At 50.6% G+C, this 27702-nt stretch overlaps 29 non-coding genes across 29 annotated transcripts; 15 read left to right on the top strand and 14 right to left on the bottom strand.

The window, feature by feature from the left end:
* Positions 1 to 1329: 1329 nt before the first annotated feature.
* Positions 1330 to 1401, bottom strand: Trnag-ccc. Its single transcript has one exon. It is a non-coding gene; the product is annotated as a tRNA-Gly (tRNA).
* Positions 1402 to 2040: 639 nt separating this feature from the next.
* Positions 2041 to 2112, top strand: Trnae-uuc. The gene has a single exon. It is a non-coding gene; the product is annotated as a tRNA-Glu (tRNA).
* A 1017-nt stretch (positions 2113 to 3129) lies between these two features.
* Trnag-ccc lies at positions 3130 to 3201 on the bottom strand. Its single transcript has one exon. It is a non-coding gene; the product is annotated as a tRNA-Gly (tRNA).
* A 639-nt stretch (positions 3202 to 3840) lies between these two features.
* Positions 3841 to 3912, top strand: Trnae-uuc. The gene has a single exon. It is a non-coding gene; the product is annotated as a tRNA-Glu (tRNA).
* Positions 3913 to 4929: 1017 nt separating this feature from the next.
* Trnag-ccc lies at positions 4930 to 5001 on the bottom strand. The gene has a single exon. It is a non-coding gene; the product is annotated as a tRNA-Gly (tRNA).
* Positions 5002 to 5640: 639 nt separating this feature from the next.
* Positions 5641 to 5712, top strand: Trnae-uuc. Its single transcript has one exon. It is a non-coding gene; the product is annotated as a tRNA-Glu (tRNA).
* A 1016-nt stretch (positions 5713 to 6728) lies between these two features.
* On the bottom strand, positions 6729 to 6800 carry Trnag-ccc. Its single transcript has one exon. It is a non-coding gene; the product is annotated as a tRNA-Gly (tRNA).
* A 638-nt stretch (positions 6801 to 7438) lies between these two features.
* Positions 7439 to 7510, top strand: Trnae-uuc. Its single transcript has one exon. It is a non-coding gene; the product is annotated as a tRNA-Glu (tRNA).
* Positions 7511 to 8517: 1007 nt separating this feature from the next.
* On the bottom strand, positions 8518 to 8589 carry Trnag-ccc. The gene has a single exon. It is a non-coding gene; the product is annotated as a tRNA-Gly (tRNA).
* Positions 8590 to 9228: 639 nt separating this feature from the next.
* On the top strand, positions 9229 to 9300 carry Trnae-uuc. Its single transcript has one exon. It is a non-coding gene; the product is annotated as a tRNA-Glu (tRNA).
* Positions 9301 to 10306: 1006 nt separating this feature from the next.
* On the bottom strand, positions 10307 to 10378 carry Trnag-ccc. The gene has a single exon. It is a non-coding gene; the product is annotated as a tRNA-Gly (tRNA).
* A 639-nt stretch (positions 10379 to 11017) lies between these two features.
* On the top strand, positions 11018 to 11089 carry Trnae-uuc. The gene has a single exon. It is a non-coding gene; the product is annotated as a tRNA-Glu (tRNA).
* Positions 11090 to 12095: 1006 nt separating this feature from the next.
* On the bottom strand, positions 12096 to 12167 carry Trnag-ccc. Its single transcript has one exon. It is a non-coding gene; the product is annotated as a tRNA-Gly (tRNA).
* Positions 12168 to 12805: 638 nt separating this feature from the next.
* On the top strand, positions 12806 to 12877 carry Trnae-uuc. The gene has a single exon. It is a non-coding gene; the product is annotated as a tRNA-Glu (tRNA).
* A 1007-nt stretch (positions 12878 to 13884) lies between these two features.
* On the bottom strand, positions 13885 to 13956 carry Trnag-ccc. The gene has a single exon. It is a non-coding gene; the product is annotated as a tRNA-Gly (tRNA).
* Positions 13957 to 14595: 639 nt separating this feature from the next.
* On the top strand, positions 14596 to 14667 carry Trnae-uuc. The gene has a single exon. It is a non-coding gene; the product is annotated as a tRNA-Glu (tRNA).
* A 1006-nt stretch (positions 14668 to 15673) lies between these two features.
* Trnag-ccc lies at positions 15674 to 15745 on the bottom strand. The gene has a single exon. It is a non-coding gene; the product is annotated as a tRNA-Gly (tRNA).
* A 639-nt stretch (positions 15746 to 16384) lies between these two features.
* Positions 16385 to 16456, top strand: Trnae-uuc. The gene has a single exon. It is a non-coding gene; the product is annotated as a tRNA-Glu (tRNA).
* Positions 16457 to 17463: 1007 nt separating this feature from the next.
* On the bottom strand, positions 17464 to 17535 carry Trnag-ccc. Its single transcript has one exon. It is a non-coding gene; the product is annotated as a tRNA-Gly (tRNA).
* Positions 17536 to 18174: 639 nt separating this feature from the next.
* Positions 18175 to 18246, top strand: Trnae-uuc. The gene has a single exon. It is a non-coding gene; the product is annotated as a tRNA-Glu (tRNA).
* A 1016-nt stretch (positions 18247 to 19262) lies between these two features.
* Positions 19263 to 19334, bottom strand: Trnag-ccc. The gene has a single exon. It is a non-coding gene; the product is annotated as a tRNA-Gly (tRNA).
* Positions 19335 to 19975: 641 nt separating this feature from the next.
* On the top strand, positions 19976 to 20047 carry Trnae-uuc. Its single transcript has one exon. It is a non-coding gene; the product is annotated as a tRNA-Glu (tRNA).
* A 1007-nt stretch (positions 20048 to 21054) lies between these two features.
* Positions 21055 to 21126, bottom strand: Trnag-ccc. The gene has a single exon. It is a non-coding gene; the product is annotated as a tRNA-Gly (tRNA).
* A 639-nt stretch (positions 21127 to 21765) lies between these two features.
* Trnae-uuc lies at positions 21766 to 21837 on the top strand. The gene has a single exon. It is a non-coding gene; the product is annotated as a tRNA-Glu (tRNA).
* A 1007-nt stretch (positions 21838 to 22844) lies between these two features.
* Positions 22845 to 22916, bottom strand: Trnag-ccc. Its single transcript has one exon. It is a non-coding gene; the product is annotated as a tRNA-Gly (tRNA).
* A 639-nt stretch (positions 22917 to 23555) lies between these two features.
* Trnae-uuc lies at positions 23556 to 23627 on the top strand. The gene has a single exon. It is a non-coding gene; the product is annotated as a tRNA-Glu (tRNA).
* Positions 23628 to 25344: 1717 nt separating this feature from the next.
* Positions 25345 to 25416, top strand: Trnae-uuc. The gene has a single exon. It is a non-coding gene; the product is annotated as a tRNA-Glu (tRNA).
* Positions 25417 to 26423: 1007 nt separating this feature from the next.
* Positions 26424 to 26495, bottom strand: Trnag-ccc. Its single transcript has one exon. It is a non-coding gene; the product is annotated as a tRNA-Gly (tRNA).
* Positions 26496 to 27134: 639 nt separating this feature from the next.
* Positions 27135 to 27206, top strand: Trnae-uuc. Its single transcript has one exon. It is a non-coding gene; the product is annotated as a tRNA-Glu (tRNA).
* The last annotated feature ends 496 nt before the right edge of the window (positions 27207 to 27702 follow it).

Raw genomic sequence — 27702 nt, 5'->3', positions numbered from 1 at the left:
TTACTTTGGAGGGATTTATTCATTTTTCATTTCGCATGTATGTTTCCACGTATTGGACCATCCGGAGGCACTACTTGCTCTTACGCAGGAATATCTGGATCAACGGGGGAACACCCACGTTCATTGTCATCGGGGGAGCTACATCAACTAATTGTACAGCCACAGAAGCTCGCCAACGACGGCAATTATGGAGAGCGCAAGGCCGGGCTATAAGGGGAGTTGGGAGGCCCGTAAAGAAAAAAAAAAAAAAAAAAAAAAAAAAAAGTGGCTAGGATACCTAGCTTTCACCCAGGAGGCCCGGGTTCGATTCCCGGTACCTGAACGTGAAGGTTTCGGGGCTGAGATGAGAAAACTTCTCACGGCCGTTTTTCGTCTTCGTGGAGCTGCTGCTCTGGGTTCCAAGTATAAGGTGAGAGAAAGTCAAGAAAAAGAGATACATCCTCACGTTAATGGAGGGGCCGTTTTGAAGGGAGAGGAGACGGTATTGCGGTTTTGGACTGCTGATGCGACAGTGTTGCACTGCCCGTTAGCTCAGTGGGCTATAGCGTCGTGCTAGTAACGCGTCGGTCATGGGTTCAATCCCTCCACGGGCCATTCCATTTTCTCCCCTGATAGGAAATGCTATCTCCTGCGAGACTCTGCCAGGCAGATTCTAAATGATGTGCACATCCAGCTAGAAGTCTGAACGTTTCGCTAAGGGGTTGCCAACGGCCAGCTCACTTTCGATTAATGAAGTTAAGCAGACGTTTGCGTGGTTAGTGAGTGGATGGGTGATCGTCCGGGAACTCTGCGTGCTATTGGACCCTTTCATTTCAACCCCCACCCTCCTCCTTTTGTGCTACAGTGTTGACGTGCTATGATGCCTCCCTAAGCAATTTAAATTACGTTAACGAACATATGACCGAAAATTTAATGACGCTGTTTGCAAAAAGAGCGCAAGGAAAGTGCAAGAACGACTTTGGCAATAACAGAACCGTACGAATCAACAGATAATTTCTCAAATGTGTAGATAACACTGTGGCGAAGCAGTGAGATTTCCGAAATTTGTAAATGAAAGTTTAGCTTTTCGTATTGAAAAGGAAAAGTACTCTTGATTACTTTATTTCTCGCAGCCGATTGTCGTACTTCTCCTGTCATATCGGCCCCACCGCCGAGCGGCAGCGAGCGGCAGTCGGGCCAAGTCGGCACACGATGAAGTGAAATCAATCCACTTAGCTGGAACGAGGCAGCAGACGAGGAGATACTACCTGTGCCGCGACGCGTGGCAATTTCGAGGATCGCATGGTCTTGAACACACACTATTGCGCTACGCAAAAATGACAATCCTCCTGCGATGGCCGGGAATCGAACCCGGATCAACTGCTTGGGAAGCAACCATGCTGTCCGTTACACCACCACCGCATTGCGTTGCAGGCTTCCTGTGTCGCGGTGCGTTGCCGCCCCTGCTGCCACCAGAGGCTCAAGCGACCCTGCAGCGGCACCTCTGCCCTCCAGCACATCGGAACGCGATGCCACGTTGCTTCCAGGGCGATGCACTGTAACTAGACGCAGCATTGACTTCCGCCGAGTAATCCACCCTTTCATGTACGGCATGGTGGGAAAACAATTCTGAAATTAGAACTTCTTAGTGAGGCTGCGGTGGCGAATATTCCTGTATGCCTCGGTGGCGCAGTGGGCTGTGCGTGTCATTATCTTAAGGGCGTACGTTCTATCCTCAACTCAGCCTTCTCATTTTCTGTCCACGACGGTGAAAGGCACAGCATAGCTTTTGCGAGGTAAGGCCGTGTTTGCCGTTTATTACCACCTAGGCTACTTTGTGTCAACGTGTGTTTGTTTCCAGTTATTACTAATTACAGTTTTACTAGTTGCACTCGAGACTGAAAGCGATGATTGCCTAGTATGACTTGCGCGCTTTGGGAGTGAGTAAGCGGGATCGTGGTGGCGGACAGAGTTCAGCGTTGGCGCCAGGTTCGGCCCTAAAGTTGCGTGGAGGAGAAGTATTTCTGGACGCATACACACGTAGTGGATCGTTGAGGTATGTCCGGTATGGTCTAGTGGCTAGGATACCTAGCTTTCACCCAGGAGGCCCGGGTTCGATTCCCGGTACCTGAACGTGAAGGTTTCGGGGCTGAGATGAGAAAACTTCTCACGGCCGTTTTTCGTCTTCGTGGAGCTGCTGCTCTGGGTTCCAAGTATAAGGTGAGAGAAAGTCAAGAAAAAGAGATACATCCTCACGTTAATGGAGGGGCCGTTTTGAAGGGAGAGGAGACGGTATTGCGGTTTTGGCCTGCTGATGCGACAGTGTTGCACTGCCCGTTGGCTCAGTGGGCTATAGCGTCGTGCTAGTAACGCGTCGGTCATGGGTTCAATCCCTCCACGGGCCATTCCATTTTCTCCCCTGATAGGAAATGCTATCTCCTGCGAGACTCTGCCAGGCAGATTCTAAATGATGTGCACATCCAGCTAGAAGTCTGAACGTTTCGCTAAGGGGTTGCCAACGGCCAGCTCACTTTCGATTAATGAAGTTAAGCAGACGTTTGCGTGGTTAGTGAGTGGATGGGTGATCGTCCGGGAACTCTGCGTGCTATTGGACCCTTTCATTTCAACCCCCACCCTCCTCCTTTTGTGCTACAGTGTTGACGTGCTATGATGCCTCCCTAAGCAATTTAAATTACGTTAACGAACATATGACCGAAAATTTAATGACGCTGTTTGCAAAAAGAGCGCAAGGAAAGTGCAAGAACGACTTTGGCAATAACAGAACCGTACGAATCAACAGATAATTTCTCAAATGTGTAGATAACACTGTGGCGAAGCAGTGAGATTTCCGAAATTTGTAAATGAAAGTTTAGCTTTTCGTATTGAAAAGGAAAAGTACTCTTGATTACTTTATTTCTCGCAGCCGATTGTCGTACTTCTCCTGTCATATCGGCCCCACCGCCGAGCGGCAGCGAGCGGCAGTCGAGCAAAGTCGGGCCAAGTCGGCACACGATGAAGTGAAATCAATCCACTTAGCTGGAACGAGGCAGCAGACGAGGAGATACTACCTGTGCCGCGACGCGTGGCAATTTCGAGGATCGCATGGTCTTGAACACACACTATTGCGCTACGCAAAAATGACAATCCTCCTGCGATGGCCGGGAATCGAACCCGGATCAACTGCTTGGGAAGCAACCATGCTGTCCGTTACACCACCACCGCATTGCGTTGCAGGCTTCCTGTGTCGCGGTGCGTTGCCGCCCCTGCTGCCACCAGAGGCTCAAGCGACCCTGCAGCGGCACCTCTGCCCTCCAGCACATCGGAACGCGATACCACGTTGCTTCCAGGGCGATGCACTGTAACTAGACGCAGCATTGACTTCCGCCGAGTAATCCACCCTTTCATGTACGGCATGGTGGGAAAACAATTCTGAAATTAGAACTTCTTAGTGAGGCTGCGGTGGCGAATATTCCTGTATGCCTCGGTGGCGCAGTGGGCTGTGCGTGTCATTATCTTAAGGGCGTACGTTCTATCCTCAACTCAGCCTTCTCATTTTCTGTCCACGACGGTGAAAGGCACAGCATAGCTTTTGCGAGGTAAGGCCGTGTTTGCCGTTTATTACCACCTAGGCTACTTTGTGTCAACGTGTGTTTGTTTCCAGTTATTACTAATTACAGTTTTACTAGTTGCACTCGAGACTGAAAGCGATGATTGCCTAGTATGACTTGCGCGCTTTGGGAGTGAGTAAGCGGGATCGTGGTGGCGGACAGAGTTCAGCGTTGGCGCCAGGTTCGGCCCTAAAGTTGCGTGGAGGAGAAGTATTTCTGGACGCATACACACGTAGTGGATCGTTGAGGTATGTCCGGTATGGTCTAGTGGCTAGGATACCTAGCTTTCACCCAGGAGGCCCGGGTTCGATTCCCGGTACCTGAACGTGAAGGTTTCGGGGCTGAGATGAGAAAACTTCTCACGGCCGTTTTTCGTCTTCGTGGAGCTGCTGCTCTGGGTTCCAAGTATAAGGTGAGAGAAAGTCAAGAAAAAGAGATACATCCTCACGTTAATGGAGGGGCCGTTTTGAAGGGAGAGGAGACGGTATTGCGGTTTTGGCCTGCTGATGCGACAGTGTTGCACTGCCCGTTAGCTCAGTGGGCTATAGCGTCGTGCTAGTAACGCGTCGGTCATGGGTTCAATCCCTCCACGGGCCATTCCATTTTCTCCCCTGATAGGAAATGCTGTCTCCTGCGAGACTCTGCCAGGCAGATTCTAAATGATGTGCACATCCAGCTAGAAGTCTGAACGTTTCGCTAAGGGGTTGCCAACGGCCAGCTCACTTTCGATTAATGAAGTTAAGCAGACGTTTGCGTGGTTAGTGAGTGGATGGGTGATCGTCCGGGAACTCTGCGTGCTATTGGACCCTTTCATTTCAACCCCCACCCTCCTCCTTTTGTGCTACAGTGTTGACGTGCTATGATGCCTCCCTAAGCAATTTAAATTACGTTAACGAACATATGACCGAAAATTTAATGACGCTGTTTGCAAAAAGAGCGCAAGGAAAGTGCAAGAACGACTTTGGCAATAACAGAACCGTACGAATCAACAGATAATTTCTCAAATGTGTAGATAACACTGTGGCGAAGCAGTGAGATTTCCGAAATTTGTAAATGAAAGTTTAGCTTTTCGTATTGAAAAGGAAAAGTACTCTTGATTACTTTATTTCTCGCAGCCGATTGTCATACTTCTCCTGTCATATCGGCCCCACCGCCGAGCTGCAGCGAGCGGCAGTCGAGCAAAGTCGGGCCAAGTCGGCACACGATGAAGTGAAATCAATCCACTTAGCTGGAACGAGGCAGCAGACGAGGAGATACTACCTGTGCCGCGACGCGTGGCAATTTCGAGGATCGCATGGTCTTGAACACACACTATTGCGCTACGCAAAAATGACAATCCTCCTGCGATGGCCGGGAATCGAACCCGGATCAACTGCTTGGGAAGCAACCATGCTGTCCGTTACACCACCACCGCATTGCGCTGCAGGCTTCCTGTGTCGCGGTGCGTTGTCGCCCCTGCTGCCACCAGAGGATCAAACGACCCTGCTGCAGGCGCTCTGCCCGCCGGCACATCGGAACGCGGTGCCACGTTGCTTCCAGGGCGATGCACTGTAACTAGACGCAGCATTGACTTCCGCCGAGAAATCCACCCTTTCATGTACGGCATGGTGGGAAAACAATTCTGAAATTAGAACTTCTTAGTGAGGCTGCGGTGGCGAGTATTCCTGTATGCCTCGGTGGCGCAGTGGGCTGCGCATGTCATTATCTTAAGGGCGTACGTTCTATCCTCAACTCAGCCATGTCATTTTCTCTCCACGACGGTGAAAGGCACAGCATAGCTTTTGCGAGGTAAGGCCGTATTTGCCGTTTATTACCACCTAGGCTACTTTGCGTCAACGTGTGTTTGTTTCCAGTTATTACTAATTACAGTTTTGCTAGTTGCACTCGAGACTGAAAGCGATGTTTGCCTAGTATGACTTGCGCGCTTTGGGAGTGAGTAAGCGGGATCGTGGTGGCGGACAGAGTTCAGCGTTGGCGCCAGATTCGGCCCTAAAGTTGCGTGGAGGAGACGTATTTCTGGACGCATACACACGTAGTGGATCGTTGAGGTGTGTCCGGTATGGTCTAGTGGCTAGGATACCTGGCTTTCACCCAGGAGGCCCGGGTTCGATTCCCGGTACCTGAACGTGAAGTTTCGGGGCTGAGATGAGAAAACTTCTCACGGCCGTTTTTCGTCTTCGTGGAGCTGCTGCTCTGGGTTCCAAGTATAAGGTGAGAGAAAGTCAAGAAAAAGAGATACATCCTCACGTTAATGGAGGGGCCGTTTTGAAGGGAGAGGAGACGGTATTGCGGTTTTGGACTGCTGATGCGACAGTGTTGCACTGCCCGTTAGCTCAGTGGGCTATAGCGTCGTGCTAGTAACGCGTCGGTCATGGGTTCAATCCCTCCACGGGCCATTCCATTTTCTCCCCTGATAGGAAATGCTGTCTCCTGCGAGACTCTGCCAGGCAGATTCTAAATGATGTGCACATCCAGCTAGAAGTCTGAACGTTTCGCTAAGGGGTTGCCAACGGCCAGCTCACTTTCGATTAATGAAGTTAAGCAGACGTTTGCGTGGTTAGTGAGTGGATGGGTGATCGTCCGGGAACTCTGCGTGCTATTGGACCCTTTCATTTCAACCCCCACCCTCCTCCTTTTGTGCTACAGTGTTGACGTGCTATGATGCCTCCCTAAGCAATTTAAATTACGTTAACGAACATATGACCGAAAATTTAATGACGCTGTTTGCAAAAAGAGTGCAAGGAAAGTGCAAGAACGACTTTGGCAATAACAGAACCGTACGAATCAACAGATAATTTCTCAAATGTGTAGATAACACTGTGGCGAAGCAGTGAGATTTCCGAAATTTGTAAATGAAAGTTTAGCTTTTCGTATTGAAAAGGAAAAGTACTCTTGATTACTTTATTTCTCGCAGCCGATTGTCGTACTTCTCCTGTCGTATGGGCCCCACCGCCGAGCGGCAGCGAGCGGCAGTCGAGCAAAGTCGGGCCAAGTCGGCACACGATGAAGTGAAATCAATCCACTTAGCTGGAACGAGGCAGCAGACGAGGAGATACTACCTGTGCCGCGACGCGTGGCAATTTCGAGGATCGCATGGTCTTGAACACACACTATTGCGCTACGCAAAAATGACAATCCTCCTGCGATGGCCGGGAATCGAACCCGGATCAACTGCTTGGGAAGCAACCATGCTGTCCGTTACACCACCACCGCATTGCGTTGCAGGCTTCCTGTGTCGCGGTGCGTTGCCGCCCCTGCTGCCACCAGAGGCTCAAGCGACCCTGCAGCGGCACCTCTGCCCTCCAGCACATCGGAACGCGATGCCACGTTGCTTCCAGGGCGATGCACTGTAACTAGACGCAGCATTGACTTCCGCCGAGTAATCCACCCTTTCATGTACGGCATGGTGGGAAAACAATTCTGAAATTAGAACTTCTTAGTGAGGCTGCGGTGGCGAATATTCCTGTATGCCTCGGTGGCGCAGTGGGCTGTGCGTGTCATTATCTTAAGGGCGTACGTTCTATCCTCAACTCAGCCTTCTCATTTTCTGTCCACGACGGTGAAAGGCACAGGATAGCTTTTGCGAGGTAAGGCCGTGTTTGCCGTTTATTACCACCTAGGCTACTTTGTGTCAACGTGTGTTTGTTTCCAGTTATTACTAATTACAGTTTTACTAGTTGCACTCGAGACTGAAAGCGATGATTGCCTAGTATGACTTGCGCGCTTTGGGAGTGAGTAAGCGGGATCGTGGTGGCGGACAGAGTTCAGCGTTGCGCCAGGTTCGGCCCTAAAGTTGCGTGGAGGAGAAGTATTTCTGGACGCATACACACGTAGTGGATCGTTGAGGTATGTCCGGTATGGTCTAGTGGCTAGGATACCTAGCTTTCACCCAGGAGGCCCGGGTTCGATTCCCGGTACCTGAACGTGAAGGTTTCGGGGCTGAGATGAGAAAACTTCTCACGGCCGTTTTTCGTCTTCGTGGAGCTGCTGCTCTGGGTTCCAAGTATAAGGTGAGAGAAAGTCAAGAAAAAGAGATACATCCTCACGTTAATGGAGGGGCCGTTTTGAAGGGAGAGGAGACGGTATTGCGGTTTTGGACTGCTGATGCGACAGTGTTGCACTGCCCGTTAGCTCAGTGGGCTATAGCGTCGTGCTAGTAACGCGTCGGTCATGGGTTCAATCCCTCCACGGGCCATTCCATTTTCTCCCCTGATAGGAAATGCTGTCTCCTGCGAGACTCTGCCAGGCAGATTCTAAATGATGTGCACATCCAGCTAGAAGTCTGAACGTTTCGCTAAGGGGTTGCCAACGGCCAGCTCACTTTCGATTAATGAAGTTAAGCAGACGTTTGCGTGGTTAGTGAGTGGATGGGTGATCGTCCGGGAACTCTGCGTGCTATTGGACCCTTTCATTTCAACCCCCACCCTCCTCCTTTTGTGCTACAGTGTTGACGTGCTATGATGCCTCCCTAAGCAATTTAAATTACGTTAACGAACATATGACCGAAAACTTAATGACGCTGTTTGCAAAAAGAGCGCAAGGAAAGTGCAAGAACGACTTTGGCAATAACAGAACCGTACGAATCAACAGATAATTTCTCAAATGTGTAGATAACACTGTGGCGAAGCAGTGAGATTTCAGAAATTTGTAAATGAAAGTTTAGCTTTTCGTATTGAAAAGGAAAAAAACTCTTGATTACTTTATTTCTCGCAGCCGATTGTCGTACTTCTCCTGTCATATCGGCCCCACCGCCGAGCGGCAGCGAGCGGCAGTCGGGCCAAGTCGACACACGATGAAGTGAAATCAATCCACTTAGCTGGAACGAGGCAGCAGACGAGGAGATACTACCTGTGCCGCGACGCGTGGCAATTTCGAGGATCGCATGGTCTTGAACACACACTATTGCGCTACGCAAAAATGACAATCCTCCTGCGATGGCCGGGAATCGAACCCGGATCAACTGCTTGGGAAGCAACCATGCTGTCCGTTACACCACCACCGCATTGCGTTGCAGGCTTCCTGTGTCGCGGTGCGTTGCCGCCCCTGCTGCCACCAGAGGCTCAAGCGACCCTGCAGCGGCACCTCTGCCCTCCAGCACATCGGAACGCGATGCCACGTTGCTTCCAGGGCGATGCACTGTAACTAGACGCAGCATTGACTTCCGCCGAGTAATCCACCCTTTCATGTACGGCATGGTGGGAAAACAATTCTGAAATTAGAACTTCTTAGTGAGGCTGCGGTGGCGAATATTCCTGTATGCCTCGGTGGCGCAGTGGGCTGTGCGTGTCATTATCTTAAGGGCGTACGTTCTATCCTCAACTCAGCCTTCTCATTTTCTGTCCACGACGGTGAAAGGCACAGCATAGCTTTTGCGAGGTAAGGCCGTGTTTGCCGTTTATTACCACCTAGGCTACTTTGTGTCAACGTGTGTTTGTTTCCAGTTATTACTAATTACAGTTTTACTAGTTGCACTCGAGACTGAAAGCGATGATTGCCTAGTATGACTTGCGCGCTTTGGGAGTGAGTAAGCGGGATCGTGGTGGCGGACAGAGTTCAGCGTTGGCGCCAGGTTCGGCCCTAAAGTTGCGTGGAGGAGAAGTATTTCTGGACGCATACACACGTAGTGGATCGTTAAGGTATGTCCGGTATGGTCTAGTGGCTAGGATACCTGGCTTTCACCCAGGAGGCCCGGGTTCGATTCCCGGTACCTGAACGTGAAGTTTCGGGGCTGAGATGAGAAAACTTCTCACGGCCGTTTTTCGTCTTCGTGGAGCTGCTGCTCTGGGTTCCAAGTATAAGGTGAGAGAAAGTCAAGAAAAAGAGATACATCCTCACGTTAATGGAGGGGCCGTTTTGAAGGGAGAGGAGACGGTATTGCGGTTTTGGACTGCTGATGCGACAGTGTTGCACTGCACGTTAGCACAGTGGGCTATAGCGTCGTGCTAGTAACGCGTCGGTCATGGGTTCAATCCCTCCACGGGCCATTCCATTTTCTCCCCTGATAGGAAATGCTGTCTCCTGCGAGACTCTGCCAGGCAGATTCTAAATGATGTGCACATCCAGCTAGAAGTCTGAACGTTTCGCTAAGGGGTTGCCAACGGCCAGCTCACTTTCGATTAATGAAGTTAAGCAGACGTTTGCGTGGTTAGTGAGTGGATGGGTGATCGTCCGGGAACTCTGCGTGCTATTGGACCCTTTCATTTCAACCCCCACCCTCCTCCTTTTGTGCTACAGTGTTGACGTGCTATGATGCCGCCCTAAGCAATTTAAATTACGTTAACGAACATATGACCGAAAATTTAATGACGCTGTTTGCAAAAAGAGCGCAAGGAAAGTGCAAGAACGACTTTGGCAATAACAGAACCGTACGAATCAACAGATAATTTCTCAAATGTGTAGATAACACTGTGGCGAAGCAGTGAGATTTCCGAAATTTGTAAATGAAAGTTTAGCTTTTTGTATTGAAAAGGAAAAGTACTCTTGATTACTTTATTTCTCGCAGCCGATTGTCGTACTTCTCCTGTCATATCGGCCCCACCGCCGAGCGGCAGCGAGCGGCAGTCGGGCCAAGTCGACACACGATGAAGTGAAATCAATCCACTTAGCTGGAACGAGGCAGCAGACGAGGAGATACTACCTGTGCCGCGACGCGTGGCAATTTCGAGGATCGCATGGTCTTGAACACACACTATTGCGCTACGCAAAAATGACAATCCTCCTGCGATGGCCGGGAATCGAACCCGGATCAACTGCTTGGGAAGCAACCATGCTGTCCGTTACACCACCACCGCATTGCGCTGCAGGCTTCCTGTGTCGCGGTGCGTTGTCGCCCCTGCTGCCACCAGAGGATCAAGCGACCCTGCTGCAGGCGCTCTGCCCGCCGGCACATCGGAACGCGGTGCCACGTTGCTTCCAGGGCGATGCACTGTAACTAGACGCAGCATTGACTTCCGCCGAGAAATCCACCCTGTCATGTACGGCATGGTGGGAAAACAATTCTGAAATTAGAACTTCTTAGTGAGGCTGCGGTGGCGAGTATTCCTGTATGCCTCGGTGGCGCAGTGGGCTGCGCATGTCATTATCTTAAGGGCGTACGTTCTATCCTCAACTCAGCCATGTCATTTTCTCTCCACGACGGTGAAAGGCACAGCATAGCTTTTGCGAGGTAAGGCCGTATTTGCCGTTTATTACCACCTAGGCTACTTTGCGTCAACGTGTGTTTGTTTCCAGTTATTACTAATTACAGTTTTGCTAGTTGCACTCGAGACTGAAAGCGATGTTTGCCTAGTATGACTTGCGCGCTTTGGGAGTGAGTAAGCGGGATCGTGGTGGCGGACAGAGTTCAGCGTTGGCGCCAGATTCGGCCCTAAAGTTGCGTAGAGGAGACGTATTTCTGGACGCATACACACGTAGTGGATCGTTGAGGTGTGTCCGGTATGGTCTAGTGGCTAGGATACCTGGCTTTCACCCAGGAGGCCCGGGTTCGATTCCCGGTACCTGAACGTGAAGTTTCGGGGCTGAGATGAGAAAACTTCTCACGGCCGTTTTTCGTCTTCGTGGAGCTGCTGCTCTGGGTTCCAAGTATAAGGTGAGAGAAAGTCAAGAAAAAGAGATACATCCTCACGTTAATGGAGGGGCCGTTTTGAAGGGAGAGGAGACGGTATTGCGGTTTTGGACTGCTGATGCGACAGTGTTGCACTGCCCGTTAGCTCAGTGGGCTATAGCGTCGTGCTAGTAACGCGTCGGTCATGGGTTCAATCCCTCCACGGGCCATTCCATTTTCTCCCCTGATAGGAAATGCTGTCTCCTGCGAGACTCTGCCAGGCAGATTCTAAATGATGTGCACATCCAGCTAGAAGTCTGAACGTTTCGCTAAGGGGTTGCCAACGGCCAGCTCACTTTCGATTAATGAAGTTAAGCAGACGTTTGCGTGGTTAGTGAGTGGATGGGTGATCGTCCGGGAACTCTGCGTGCTATTGGACCCTTTCATTTCAACCCCCACCCTCCTCCTTTTGTGCTACAGTGTTGACGTGCTATGATGCCTCCCTAAGCAATTTAAATTACGTTAACGAACATATGACCGAAAATTTAATGACGCTGTTTGCAAAAAGAGCGCAAGGAAAGTGCAAGAACGACTTTGGCAATAACAGAACCGTACGAATCAACAGATAATTTCTCAAATGTGTAGATAACACTGTGGCGAAGCAGTGAGATTTCCGAAATTTGTAAATGAAAGTTTAGCTTTTTGTATTGAAAAGGAAAAGTACTCTTGATTACTTTATTTCTCGCAGCCGATTGTCGTACTTCTCCTGTCATATCGGCCCCACCGCCGAGCGGCAGCGAGCGGCAGTCGGGCCAAGTCGGCACACGATGAAGTGAAATCAATCCACTTAGCTGGAACGAGGCAGCAGACGAGGAGATACTACCTGTGCCGCGACGCGTGGCAATTTCGAGGATCGCATGGTCTTGAACACACACTATTGCGCTACGCAAAAATGACAATCCTCCTGCGATGGCCGGGAATCGAACCCGGATCAACTGCTTGGGAAGCAACCATGCTGTCCGTTACACCACCACCGCATTGCGTTGCAGGCTTCCTGTGTCGCGGTGCGTTGCCGCCCCTGCTGCCACCAGAGGCTCAAGCGACCCTGCAGCGGCACCTCTGCCCTCCAGCACATCGGAACGCGATGCCACGTTGCTTCCAGGGCGATGCACTGTAACTAGACGCAGCATTGACTTCCGCCGAGTAATCCACCCTTTCATGTACGGCATGGTGGGAAAACAATTCTGAAATTAGAACTTCTTAGTGAGGCTGCGGTGGCGAATATTCCTGTATGCCTCGGTGGCGCAGTGGGCTGTGCGTGTCATTATCTTAAGGGCGTACGTTCTATCCTCAACTCAGCCTTCTTATTTTCTGTCCACGACGGTGAAAGGCACAGGATAGCTTTTGCGAGGTAAGGCCGTGTTTGCCGTTTATTACCACCTAGGCTACTTTGTGTCAACGTGTGTTTGTTTCCAGTTATTACTAATTACAGTTTTACTAGTTGCACTCGAGACTGAAAGCGATGATTGCCTAGTATGACTTGCGCGCTTTGGGAGTGAGTAAGCGGGATCGTGGTGGCGGACAGAGTTCAGCGTTGCGCCAGGTTCGGCCCTAAAGTTGCGTGGAGGAGAAGTATTTCTGGACGCATACACACGTAGTGGATCGTTGAGGTATGTCCGGTATGGTCTAGTGGCTAGGATACCTAGCTTTCACCCAGGAGGCCCGGGTTCGATTCCCGGTACCTGAACGTGAAGGTTTCGGGGCTGAGATGAGAAAACTTCTCACGGCCGTTTTTCGTCTTCGTGGAGCTGCTGCTCTGGGTTCCAGGTATAAGGTGAGAGAAAGTCAAGAAAAAGAGATACATCCTCACGTTAATGGAGGGGCCGTTTTGAAGGGAGAGGAGACGGTATTGCGGTTTTGGACTGCTGATGCGACAGTGTTGCACTGCCCGTTAGCTCAGTGGGCTATAGCGTCGTGCTAGTAACGCGTCGGTCATGGGTTCAATCCCTCCACGGGCCATTCCATTTTCTCCCCTGATAGGAAATGCTGTCTCCTGCGAGACTCTGCCAGGCAGATTCTAAATGATGTGCACATCCAGCTAGAAGTCTGAACGTTTCGCTAAGGGGTTGCCAACGGCCAGCTCACTTTCGATTAATGAAGTTAAGCAGACGTTTGCGTGGTTAGTGAGTGGATGGGTGATCGTCCGGGAACTCTGCGTGCTATTGGACCCTTTCATTTCAACCCCCACCCTCCTCCTTTTGTGCTACAGTGTTGACGTGCTATGATGCCTCCCTAAGCAATTTAAATTACGTTAACGAACATATGACCGAAAATTTAATGACGCTGTTTGCAAAAAGAGCGCAAGGAAAGTGCAAGAACGACTTTGGCAATAACAGAACCGTACGAATCAACAGATAATTTCTCAAATGTGTAGATAACACTGTGGCGAAGCAGTGAGATTTCAGAAATTTGTAAATGAAAGTTTAGCTTTTCGTATTGAAAAGGAAAAGTACTCTTGATTACTTTATTTCTCGCAGCCGATTGTCGTACTTCTCCTGTCATATCGGCCCCACCGCCGAGCGGCAGCGAGCGGCAGTCGGGCCAAGTCGACACACGATGAAGTGAAATCAATCCACTTAGCTGGAACGAGGCAGCAGACGAGGAGATACTACCTGTGCCGCGACGCGTGGCAATTTCGAGGATCGCATGGTCTTGAACACACACTATTGCGCTACGCAAAAATGACAATCCTCCTGCGATGGCCGGGAATCGAACCCGGATCAACTGCTTGGGAAGCAACCATGCTGTCCGTTACACCACCACCGCATTGCGTTGCAGGCTTCCTGTGTCGCGGTGCGTTGCCGCCCCTGCTGCCACCAGAGGCTCAAGCGACCCTGCAGCGGCACCTCTGCCCTCCAGCACATCGGAACGCGATGCCACGTTGCTTCCAGGGCGATGCACTGTAACTAGACGCAGCATTGACTTCCGCCGAGTAATCCACCCTTTCATGTACGGCATGGTGGGAAAACAATTCTGAAATTAGAACTTCTTAGTGAGGCTGCGGTGGCGAATATTCCTGTATGCCTCGGTGGCGCAGTGGGCTGTGCGTGTCATTATCTTAAGGGCGTACGTTCTATCCTCAACTCAGCCTTCTCATTTTCTGTCCACGACGGTGAAAGGCACAGCATAGCTTTTGCGAGGTAAGGCCGTGTTTGCCGTTTATTACCACCTAGGCTACTTTGTGTCAACGTGTGTTTGTTTCCAGTTATTACTAATTACAGTTTTACTAGTTGCACTCGAGACTGAAAGCGATGATTGCCTAGTATGACTTGCGCGCTTTGGGAGTGAGTAAGCGGGATCGTGGTGGCGGACAGAGTTCAGCGTTGGCGCCAGGTTCGGCCCTAAAGTTGCGTGGAGGAGAAGTATTTCTGGACGCATACACACGTAGTGGATCGTTAAGGTATGTCCGGTATGGTCTAGTGGCTAGGATACCTGGCTTTCACCCAGGAGGCCCGGGTTCGATTCCCGGTACCTGAACGTGAAGTTTCGGGGCTGAGATGAGAAAACTTCTCACGGCCGTTTTTCGTCTTCGTGGAGCTGCTGCTCTGGGTTCCAAGTATAAGGTGAGAGAAAGTCAAGAAAAAGAGATACATCCTCACGTTAATGGAGGGGCCGTTTTGAAGGGAGAGGAGACGGTATTGCGGTTTTGGACTGCTGATGCGACAGTGTTGCACTGCACGTTAGCACAGTGGGCTATAGCGTCGTGCTAGTAACGCGTCGGTCATGGGTTCAATCCCTCCACGGGCCATTCCATTTTCTCCCCTGATAGGAAATGCTGTCTCCTGCGAGACTCTGCCAGGCAGATTCTAAATGATGTGCACATCCAGCTAGAAGTCTGAACGTTTCGCTAAGGGGTTGCCAACGGCCAGCTCACTTTCGATTAATGAAGTTAAGCAGACGTTTGCGTGGTTAGTGAGTGGATGGGTGATCGTCCGGGAACTCTGCGTGCTATTGGACCCTTTCATTTCAACCCCCACCCTCCTCCTTTTGTGCTACAGTGTTGACGTGCTATGATGCCTCCCTAAGCAATTTAAATTACGTTAACGAACATATGACCGAAAATTTAATGACGCTGTTTGCAAAAAGAGCGCAAGGAAAGTGCAAGAACGACTTTGGCAATAACAGAACCGTACGAATCAACAGATAATTTCTCAAATGTGTAGATAACACTGTGGCGAAGCAGTGAGATTTCCGAAATTTGTAAATGAAAGTTTAGCTTTTTGTATTGAAAAGGAAAAGTACTCTTGATTACTTTATTTCTCGCAGCCGATTGTCGTACTTCTCCTGTCATATCGGCCCCACCGCCGAGCGGCAGCGAGCGGCAGTCGGGCCAAGTCGGCACACGATGAAGTGAAATCAATCCACTTAGCTGGAACGAGGCAGCAGACGAGGAGATACTACCTGTGCCGCGACGCGTGGCAATTTCGAGGATCGCATGGTCTTGAACACACACTATTGCGCTACGCAAAAATGACAATCCTCCTGCGATGGCCGGGAATCGAACCCGGATCAACTGCTTGGGAAGCAACCATGCTGTCCGTTACACCACCACCGCATTGCGTTGCAGGCTTCCTGTGTCGCGGTGCGTTGCCGCCCCTGCTGCCACCAGAGGCTCAAGCGACCCTGCAGCGGCATCTCTGCCCTCCAGCACATCGGAACGCGATGCCACGTTGCTTCCAGGGCGATGCACTGTAACTAGACGCAGCATTGACTTCCGCCGAGTAATCCACCCTTTCATGTACGGCATGGTGGGAAAACAATTCTGAAATTAGAACTTCTTAGTGAGGCTGCGGTGGCGAATATTCCTGTATGCCTCGGTGGCGCAGTGGGCTGTGCGTGTCATTATCTTAAGGGCGTACGTTCTATCCTCAACTCAGCCTTCTCATTTTCTGTCCACGACGGTGAAAGGCACAGGATAGCTTTTGCGAGGTAAGGCCGTGTTTGCCGTTTATTACCACCTAGGCTACTTTGTGTCAACGTGTGTTTGTTTCCAGTTATTACTAATTACAGTTTTACTAGTTGCACTCGAGACTGAAAGCGATGATTGCCTAGTATGACTTGCGCGCTTTGGGAGTGAGTAAGCGGGATCGTGGTGGCGGACAGAGTTCAGCGTTGGCGCCAGGTTCGGCCCTAAAGTTGCGTGGAGGAGAAGTATTTCTGGACGCATACACACGTAGTGGATCGTTGAGGTATGTCCGGTATGGTCTAGTGGCTAGGATACCTAGCTTTCACCCAGGAGGCCCGGGTTCGATTCCCGGTACCTGAACGTGAAGGTTTCGGGGCTGAGATGAGAAAACTTCTCACGGCCGTTTTTCGTCTTCGTGGAGCTGCTGCTCTGGGTTCCAAGTATAAGGTGAGAGAAAGTCAAGAAAAAGAGATACATCCTCACGTTAACGGAGGGGCCGTTTTGAAGGGAGAGGAGACGGTATTGCGGTTTTGGACTGCTGATGCGACAGTGTTGCACTGCCCGTTAGCTCAGTGGGCTATAGCGTCGTGCTAGTAACGCGTCGGTCATGGGTTCAATCCCTCCACGGGCCATTCCATTTTCTCCCCTGATAGGAAATGCTGTCTCCTGCGAGACTCTGCCAGGCAGATTCTAAATGATGTGCACATCCAGCTAGAAGTCTGAACGTTTCGCTAAGGGGTTGCCAACGGCCAGCTCACTTTCGATTAATGAAGTTAAGCAGACGTTTGCGTGGTTAGTGAGTGGATGGGTGATCGTCCGGGAACTCTGCGTGCTATTGGACCCTTTCATTTCAACCCCCACCCTCCTCCTTTTGTGCTACAGTGTTGACGTGCTATGATGCCTCCCTAAGCAATTTAAATTACGTTAACGAACATATGACCGAAAATTTAATGACGCTGTTTGCAAAAAGAGCGCAAGGAAAGTGCAAGAACGACTTTGGCAATAACAGAACCGTACGAATCAACAGATAATTTCTCAAATGTGTAGATAACACTGTGGCGAAGCAGTGAGATTTCAGAAATTTGTAAATGAAAGTTTAGCTTTTCGTATTGAAAAGGAAAAGTACTCTTGATTACTTTATTTCTCGCAGCCGATTGTCGTACTTCTCCTGTCATATCGGCCCCACCGCCGAGCGGCAGCGAGCGGCAGTCGGGCCAAGTCGACACACGATGAAGTGAAATCAATCCACTTAGCTGGAACGAGGCAGCAGACGAGGAGATACTACCTGTGCCGCGACGCGTGGCAATTTCGAGGATCGCATGGTCTTGAACACACACTATTGCGCTACGCAAAAATGACAATCCTCCTGCGATGGCCGGGAATCGAACCCGGATCAACTGCTTGGGAAGCAACCATGCTGTCCGTTACACCACCACCGCATTGCGTTGCAGGCTTCCTGTGTCGCGGTGCGTTGCCGCCCCTGCTGCCACCAGAGGCTCAAGCGACCCTGCAGCGGCACCTCTGCCCTCCAGCACATCGGAACGCGATGCCACGTTGCTTCCAGGGCGATGCACTGTAACTAGACGCAGCATTGACTTCCGCCGAGTAATCCACCCTTTCATGTACGGCATGGTGGGAAAACAATTCTGAAATTAGAACTTCTTAGTGAGGCTGCGGTGGCGAATATTCCTGTATGCCTCGGTGGCGCAGTGGGCTGTGCGTGTCATTATCTTAAGGGCGTACGTTCTATCCTCAACTCAGCCTTCTCATTTTCTGTCCACGACGGTGAAAGGCACAGCATAGCTTTTGCGAGGTAAGGCCGTGTTTGCCGTTTATTACCACCTAGGCTACTTTGTGTCAACGTGTGTTTGTTTCCAGTTATTACTAATTACAGTTTTACTAGTTGCACTCGAGACTGAAAGCGATGATTGCCTAGTATGACTTGCGCGCTTTGGGAGTGAGTAAGCGGGATCGTGGTGGCGGACAGAGTTCAGCGTTGGCGCCAGGTTCGGCCCTAAAGTTGCGTGGAGGAGAAGTATTTCTGGACGCATACACACGTAGTGGATCGTTAAGGTATGTCCGGTATGGTCTAGTGGCTAGGATACCTGGCTTTCACCCAGGAGGCCCGGGTTCGATTCCCGGTACCTGAACGTGAAGTTTCGGGGCTGAGATGAGAAAACTTCTCACGGCCGTTTTTCGTCTTCGTGGAGCTGCTGCTCTGGGTTCCAAGTATAAGGTGAGAGAAAGTCAAGAAAAAGAGATACATCCTCACGTTAATGGAGGGGCCGTTTTGAAGGGAGAGGAGACGGTATTGCGGTTTTGGACTGCTGATGCGACAGTGTTGCACTGCACGTTAGCACAGTGGGCTATAGCGTCGTGCTAGTAACGCGTCGGTCATGGGTTCAATCCCTCCACGGGCCATTCCATTTTCTCCCCTGATAGGAAATGCTGTCTCCTGCGAGACTCTGCCAGGCAGATTCTAAATGATGTGCACATCCAGCTAGAAGTCTGAACGTTTCGCTAAGGGGTTGCCAACGGCCAGCTCACTTTCGATTAATGAAGTTAAGCAGACGTTTGCGTGGTTAGTGAGTGGATGGGTGATCGTCCGGGAACTCTGCGTGCTATTGGACCCTTTCATTTCAACCCCCACCCTCCTCCTTTTGTGCTACAGTGTTGACGTGCTATGATGCCTCCCTAAGCAATTTAAATTACGTTAACGAACATATGACCGAAAATTTAATGACGCTGTTTGCAAAAAGAGCGCAAGGAAAGTGCAAGAACGACTTTGGCAATAACAGAACCGTACGAATCAACAGATAATTTCTCAAATGTGTAGATAACACTGTGGCGAAGCAGTGAGATTTCCGAAATTTGTAAATGAAAGTTTAGCTTTTCGTATTGAAAAGGAAAAGTACTCTTGATTACTTTATTTCTCGCAGCCGATTGTCGTACTTCTCCTGTCATATCGGCCCCACCGCCGAGCGGCAGCGAGCGGCAGTCGAGCAAAGTCGGGCCAAGTCGGCACACGATGAAGTGAAATCAATCCACTTAGCTGGAACGAGGCAGGAGACGAGGAGATACTACCTGTGCCGCGACGCGTGGCAATTTCGAGGATCGCATGGTCTTGAACACACACTATTGCGCTACGCAAAAACGACAATCCTCCTGCGATGGCCGGGAATCGAACCCGGATCAACTGCTTGGGAAGCAACCATGCTGTCCGTTACACCACCACCGCATTGCGTTGCAGGCTTCCTGTGTGTCGCGTTGCGTTGCCGCCCCTGCTGCCACCAGAGGCTCAAGCGACCCTGCAGCGGCACCTCTGCCCTCCAGCACATCGGAATGCGATGCCACGTTGCTTCCAGGGCGATGCACTGTAACTAGACGCAGCATTGACTTCCGCCGAGTAATCCATCCTTTCATGTACGGCATGGTGGGAAAACAATTCTGAAATTAGAACTTCTTAGTGAGGCTGCGGTGGCGAATATTCCTGTATGCCTCGGTGGCGCAGTGGGCTGTGCGTGTCATTATCTTAAGGGCGTACGTTCTATCCTCAACTCAGCCTTCTCATTTTCTGTCCACGACGGTGAAAGGCACAGGATAGCTTTTGCGAGGTAAGGCCGTGTTTGCCGTTTATTACCACCTAGGCTACTTTGTGTCAACGTGTGTTTGTTTCCAGTTATTACTAATTACAGTTTTACTAGTTGCACTCGAGACTGAAAGCGATGATTGCCTAGTATGACTTGCGCGCTTTGGGAGTGAGTAAGCGGGATCGTGGTGGCGGACAGAGTTCACCGTTGGCGCCAGGTTCGGCCCTAAAGTTGCGTGGAGGAGAAGTATTTCTGGACGCATACACACGTAGTGGATCGTTGAGGTATGTCCGGTATGGTCTAGTGGCTAGGATACCTAGCTTTCACCCAGGAGGCCCGGGTTCGATTCCCGGTACCTGAACGTGAAGGTTTCGGGGCTGAGATGAGAAAACTTCTCACGGCCGTTTTTCGTCTTCGTGGAGCTGCTGCTCTGGGTTCCAAGTATAAGGTGAGAGAAAGTCAAGAAAAAGAGATACATCCTCACGTTAATGGAGGGGCCGTTTTGAAGGGAGAGGAGACGGTATTGCGGTTTTGGACTGCTGATGCGACAGTGTTGCACTGCCCGTTAGCTCAGTGGGCTATAGCGTCGTGCTAGTAACGCGTCGGTCATGGGTTCAATCCCTCCACGGGCCATTCCATTTTCTCCCCTGATAGGAAATGCTGTCTCCTGCGAGACTCTGCCAGGCAGATTCTAAATGATGTGCACATCCAGCTAGAAGTCTGAACGTTTCGCTAAGGGGTTGCCAACGGCCAGCTCACTTTCGATTAATGAAGTTAAGCAGACGTTTGCGTGGTTAGTGAGTGGATGGGTGATCGTCCGGGAACTCTGCGTGCTATTGGACCCTTTCATTTCAACCCCCACCCTCCTCCTTTTGTGCTACAGTGTTGACGTGCTATGATGCCTCCCTAAGCAATTTAAATTACGTTAACGAACATATGACCGAAAATTTAATGACGCTGTTTGCAAAAAGAGCGCAAGGAAAGTGCAAGAACGACTTTGGCAATAACAGAACCGTACGAATCAACAGATAATTTCTCAAATGTGTAGATAACACTGTGGCGAAGCGGTGAGATTTCAGAAATTTGTAAATGAAAGTTTAGCTTTTCGTATTGAAAAGGAAAAGTACTCTTGATTACTTTATTTCTCGCAGCCGATTGTCGTACTTCTCCTGTCATATCGGCCCCACCGCCGAGCGGCAGCGAGCGGCAGTCGGGCCAAGTCGACACACGATGAAGTGAAATCAATCCACTTAGCTGGAACGAGGCAGCAGACGAGGAGATACTACCTGTGCCGCGACGCGTGGCAATTTCGAGGATCGCATGGTCTTGAACACACACTATTGCGCTACGCAAAAATGACAATCCTCCTGCGATGGCCGGGAATCGAACCCGGATCAACTGCTTGGGAAGCAACCATGCTGTCCGTTACACCACCACCGCATTGCGTTGCAGGCTTCCTGTGTCGCGGTGCGTTGCCGCCCCTGCTGCCACCAGAGGCTCAAGCGACCCTGCAGCGGCACCTCTGCCCTCCAGCACATCGGAACGCGATGCCACGTTGCTTCCAGGGCGATGCACTGTAACTAGACGCAGCATTGACTTCCGCCGAGTAATCCACCCTTTCATGTACGGCATGGTGGGAAAACAATTCTGAAATTAGAACTTCTTAGTGAGGCTGCGGTGGCGAATATTCCTGTATGCCTCGGTGGCGCAGTGGGCTGTGCGTGTCATTATCTTAAGGGCGTACGTTCTATCCTCAACTCAGCCTTCTCATTTTCTGTCCACGACGGTGAAAGGCACAGGATAGCTTTTGCGAGGTAAGGCCGTGTTTGCCGTTTATTACCACCTAGGCTACTTTGTGTCAACGTGTGTTTGTTTCCAGTTATTACTAATTACAGTTTTACTAGTTGCACTCGAGACTGAAAGCGATGATTGCCTAGTATGACTTGCGCGCTTTGGGAGTGAGTAAGCGGGATCGTGGTGGCGGACAGAGTTCAGCGTTGGCGCCAGGTTCGGCCCTAAAGTTGCGTGGAGGAGAAGTATTTCTGGACGCATACACACGTAGTGGATCGTTGAGGTATGTCCGGTATGGTCTAGTGGCTAGGATACCTAGCTTTCACCCAGGAGGCCCGGGTTCGATTCCCGGTACCTGAACGTGAAGGTTTCGGGGCTGAGATGAGAAAACTTCTCACGGCCGTTTTTCGTCTTCGTGGAGCTGCTGCTCTGGGTTCCAAGTATAAGGTGAGAGAAAGTCAAGAAAAAGAGATACATCCTCACGTTAATGGAGGGGCCGTTTTGAAGGGAGAGGAGACGGTATTGCGGTTTTGGACTGCTGATGCGACAGTGTTGCACTGCCCGTTAGCTCAGTGGGCTATAGCGTCGTGCTAGTAACGCGTCGGTCATGGGTTCAATCCCTCCACGGGCCATTCCATTTTCTCCCCTGATAGGAAATGCTGTCTCCTGCGAGACTCTGCCAGGCAGATTCTAAATGATGTGCACATCCAGCTAGAAGTCTGAACGTTTCGCTAAGGGGTTGCCAACGGCCAGCTCACTTTCGATTAATGAAGTTAAGCAGACGTTTGCGTGGTTAGTGAGTGGATGGGTGATCGTCCGGGAACTCTGCGTGCTATTGGACCCTTTCATTTCAACCCCCACCCTCCTCCTTTTGTGCTACAGTGTTGACGTGCTATGATGCCTCCCTAAGCAATTTAAATTACGTTAACGAACATATGACCGAAAATTTAATGACGCTGTTTGCAAAAAGAGCGCAAGGAAAGTGCAAGAACGACTTTGGCAATAACAGAACCGTACGAATCAACAGATAATTTCTCAAATGTGTAGATAACACTGTGGCGAAGCGGTGAGATTTCAGAAATTTGTAAATGAAAGTTTAGCTTTTCGTATTGAAAAGGAAAAGTACTCTTGATTACTTTATTTCTCGCAGCCGATTGTCGTACTTCTCCTGTCATATCGGCCCCACCGCCGAGCGGCAGCGAGCGGCAGTCGGGCCAAGTCGACACACGATGAAGTGAAATCAATCCACTTAGCTGGAACGAGGCAGCAGACGAGGAGATACTACCTGTGCCGCGACGCGTGGCAATTTCGAGGATCGCATGGTCTTGAACACACACTATTGCGCTACGCAAAAATGACAATCCTCCTGCGATGGCCGGGAATCGAACCCGGATCAACTGCTTGGGAAGCAACCATGCTGTCCGTTACACCACCACCGCATTGCGTTGCAGGCTTCCTGTGTCGCGGTGCGTTGCCGCCCCTGCTGCCACCAGAGGCTCAAGCGACCCTGCAGCGGCACCTCTGCCCTCCAGCACATCGGAACGCGATGCCACGTTGCTTCCAGGGCGATGCACTGTAACTAGACGCAGCATTGACTTCCGCCGAGTAATCCACCCTTTCATGTACGGCATGGTGGGAAAACAATTCTGAAATTAGAACTTCTTAGTGAGGCTGCGGTGGCGAATATTCCTGTATGCCTCGGTGGCGCAGTGGGCTGTGCGTGTCATTATCTTAAGGGCGTACGTTCTATCCTCAACTCAGCCTTCTCATTTTGTGTCCACGACGGTGAAAGGCACAGCATAGCTTTTGCGAGGTAAGGCCGTGTTTGCCGTTTATTACCACCTAGGCTACTTTGTGTCAACGTGTGTTTGTTTCCAGTTATTACTAATTACAGTTTTACTAGTTGCACTCGAGACTGAAAGCGATGATTGCCTAGTATGACTTGCGCGCTTTGGGAGTGAGTAAGCGGGATCGTGGTGGCGGACAGAGTTCAGCGTTGGCGCCAGGTTCGGCCCTAAAGTTGCGTGGAGGAGAAGTATTTCTGGACGCATACACACGTAGTGGATCGTTAAGGTATGTCCGGTATGGTCTAGTGGCTAGGATACCTGGCTTTCACCCAGGAGGCCCGGGTTCGATTCCCGGTACCTGAACGTGAAGTTTCGGGGCTGAGATGAGAAAACTTCTCACGGCCGTTTTTCGTCTTCGTGGAGCTGCTGCTCTGGGTTCCAAGTATAAGGTGAGAGAAAGTCAAGAAAAAGAGATACATCCTCACGTTAATGGAGGGGCCGTTTTGAAGGGAGAGGAGACGGTATTGCGGTTTTGGACTGCTGATGCGACAGTGTTGCACTGCACGTTAGCACAGTGGGCTATAGCGTCGTGCTAGTAACGCGTCGGTCATGGGTTCAATCCCTCCACGGGCCATTCCATTTTCTCCCCTGATAGGAAATGCTGTCTCCTGCGAGACTCTGCCAGGCAGATTCTAAATGATGTGCACATCCAGCTAGAAGTCTGAACGTTTCGCTAAGGGGTTGCCAACGGCCAGCTCACTTTCGATTAATGAAGTTAAGCAGACGTTTGCGTGGTTAGTGAGTGGATGGGTGATCGTCCGGGAACTCTGCGTGCTATTGGACCCTTTCATTTCAACCCCCACCCTCCTCCTTTTGTGCTACAGTGTTGACGTGCTATGATGCCTCCCTAAGCAATTTAAATTACGTTAACGAACATATGACCGAAAATTTAATGACGCTGTTTGCAAAAAGAGCGCAAGGAAAGTGCAAGAACGACTTTGGCAATAACAGAACCGTACGAATCAACAGATAATTTCTCAAATTTGTAGATAACACTGTGGCGAAGCAGTGAGATTTCCGAAATTTGTAAATGAAAGTTTAGCTTTTCGTATTGAAAAGGAAAAGTACTCTTGATTACTTTATTTCTCGCAGCCGATTGTCGTACTTCTCCTGTCATATCGGCCCCACCGCCGAGCGGCAGCGAGCGGCAGTCGGGCCAAGTCGGCACACGATGAAGTGAAATCAATCCACTTAGCTGGAACGAGGCAGCAGACGAGGAGATACTACCTGTGCCGCGACGCGTGGCAATTTCGAGGATCGCATGGTCTTGAACACACACTATTGCGCTACGCAAAAATGACAATCCTCCTGCGATGGCCGGGAATCGAACCCGGATCAACTGCTTGGGAAGCAACCATGCTGTCTGTTACACCACCACCGCATTGCGTTGCAGGCTTCCTGTGTCGCGGTGCGTTGCCGCCCCTGCTGCCACCAGAGGCTCAAGCGACCCTGCAGCGGCACCTCTGCCCTCCAGCACATCGGAACGCGATGCCACGTTGCTTCCAGGGCGATGCACTGTAACTAGACGCAGCATTGACTTCCGCCGAGTAATCCACCCTTTCATGTACGGCATGGTGGGAAAACAATTCTGAAATTAGAACTTCTTAGTGAGGCTGCGGTGGCGAATATTCCTGTATGCCTCGGTGGCGCAGTGGGCTGTGCGTGTCATTATCTTAAGGGCGTACGTTCTATCCTCAACTCAGCCTTCTCATTTTCTGTCCACGACGGTGAAAGGCACAGGATAGCTTTTGCGAGGTAAGGCCGTGTTTGCCGTTTATTACCACCTAGGCTACTTTGTGTCAACGTGTGTTTGTTTCCAGTTATTACTAATTACAGTTTTACTAGTTGCACTCGAGACTGAAAGCGATGATTGCCTAGTATGACTTGCGCGCTTTGGGAGTGAGTAAGCGGGATCGTGGTGGCGGACAGAGTTCAGCGTTGGCGCCAGGTTCGGCCCTAAAGTTGCGTGGAGGAGAAGTATTTCTGGACGCATACACACGTAGTGGATCGTTGAGGTATGTCCGGTATGGTCTAGTGGCTAGGATACCTAGCTTTCACCCAGGAGGCCCGGGTTCGATTCCCGGTACCTGAACGTGAAGGTTTCGGGGCTGAGATGAGAAAACTTCTCACGGCCGTTTTTCGTCTTCGTGGAGCTGCTGCTCTGGGTTCCAAGTATAAGGTGAGAGAAAGTCAAGAAAAAGAGATACATCCTCACGTTAATGGAGGGGCCGTTTTGAAGGGAGAGGAGACGGTATTGCGGTTTTGGACTGCTGATGCGACAGTGTTGCACTGCCCGTTAGCTCAGTGGGCTATAGCGTCGTGCTAGTAACGCGTCGGTCATGGGTTCAATTCCTCCACGGGCCATTCCATTTTCTCCCCTGATAGGAAATGCTGTCTCCTGCGAGACTCTGCCAGGCAGATTCTAAATGATGTGCACATCCAGCTAGAAGTCTGAACGTTTCGCTAAGGGGTTGCCAACGGCCAGCTCACTTTCGATTAATGAAGTTAAGCAGACGTTTGCGTGGTTAGTGAGTGGATGGGTGATCGTCCGGGAACTCTGCGTGCTATTGGACCCTTTCATTTCAACCCCCACCCTCCTCCTTTTGTGCTACAGTGTTGACGTGCTATGATGCCTCCCTAAGCAATTTAAATTACGTTAACGAACATATGACCGAAAATTTAATGACGCTGTTTGCAAAAAGAGCGCAAGGAAAGTGCAAGAACGACTTTGGCAATAACAGAACCGTACGAATCAACAGATAATTTCTCAAATGTGTAGATAACACTGTGGCGAAGCAGTGAGATTTCAGAAATTTGTAAATGAAAGTTTAGCTTTTCGTATTGAAAAGGAAAAGTACTCTTGATTACTTTATTTCTCGCAGCCGATTGTCGTACTTCTCCTGTCATATCGGCCCCACCGCCGAGCGGCAGCGAGCGGCAGTTGGGCCAAGTCGACACACGATGAAGTGAAATCAATCCACTTAGCTGGAACGAGGCAGCAGACGAGGAGATACTACCTGTGCCGCGACGCGTGGCAATTTCGAGGATCGCATGGTCTTGAACACACACTATTGCGCTACGCAAAAGTGACAATCCTCCTGCGATGGCCGGGAATCGAACCCGGATCAACTGCTTGGGAAGCAACCACGCTGACCGTTACACCACCACCGCATTGCGTTGCAGGCTTCCTGTGTCGCGGTGCGTTGCCGCCCCTGCTGCCACCAGAGGCTCAAGCGACCCTGCAGCGGCACCTCTGCCCTCCAGCACATCGGAACGCGATGCCACGTTGCTTCCAGGGCGATGCACTGTAACTAGACGCAGCATTGACTTCCGCCGAGTAATCCACCCTTTCATGTACGGCATGGTGGGAAAACAATTCTGAAATTAGAACTTCTTAGTGAGGCTGCGGTGGCGAATATTCCTGTATGCCTCGGTGGCGCAGTGGGCTGTGCGTGTCATTATCTTAAGGGCGTACGTTCTATCCTCAACTCAGCCTTCTCATTTTCTGTCCACGACGGTGAAAGGCACAGCATAGCTTTTGCGAGGTAAGGCCGTGTTTGCCGTTTATTACCACCTAGGCTACTTTGTGTCAACGTGTGTTTGTTTCCAGTTATTACTAATTACAGTTTTACTAGTTGCACTCGAGACTGAAAGCGATGATTGCCTAGTATGACTTGCGCGCTTTGGGAGTGAGTAAGCGGGATCGTGGTGGCGGACAGAGTTCAGCGTTGGCGCCAGGTTCGGCCCTAAAGTTGCGTGGAGGAGAAGTATTTCTGGACGCATACACACGTAGTGGATCGTTGAGGTATGTCCGGTATGGTCTAGTGGCTAGGATACCTAGCTTTCACCCAGGAGGCCCGGGTTCGATTCCCGGTACCTGAACGTGAAGTTTCGAGGCTGAGATGAGAAAACTTCTCACGGCCGTTTTTCGTCTTCGTGGAGCTGCTGCTCTGGGTTCCAAGTATAAGGTGAGAGAAAGTCAAGAAAAAGAGATACATCCTCACGTTAATGGAGGGGCCGTTTTGAAGGGAGAGGAGACGGTATTGCGGTTTTGGACTGCTGATGCGACAGTGTTGCACTGCCCGTTAGCTCAGTGGGCTATAGCGTCGTGCTAGTAACGCGTCGGTCATGGGTTCAATCCCTCCACGGGCCATTCCATTTTCTCCCCTGATAGGAAATGCTGTCTCCTGCGAGACTCTGCCAGGCAGATTCTAAATGATGTGCACATCCAGCTAGAAGTCTGAACGTTTCGCTAAGGGGTTGCCAACGGCCAGCTCACTTTCGATTAATGAAGTTAAGCAGACGTTTGCGTGGTTAGTGAGTGGATGGGTGATCGTCCGGGAACTCTGCGTGCTATTGGACCCTTTCATTTCAACCC

Source organism: Schistocerca americana, chromosome 8 (assembly GCF_021461395.2).
Source record: "Schistocerca americana isolate TAMUIC-IGC-003095 chromosome 8, iqSchAmer2.1, whole genome shotgun sequence".
NCBI lineage: Eukaryota > Metazoa > Arthropoda > Insecta > Orthoptera > Acrididae > Schistocerca > Schistocerca americana.
This window is presented reverse-complemented; position numbering and strand designations above follow the sequence as displayed.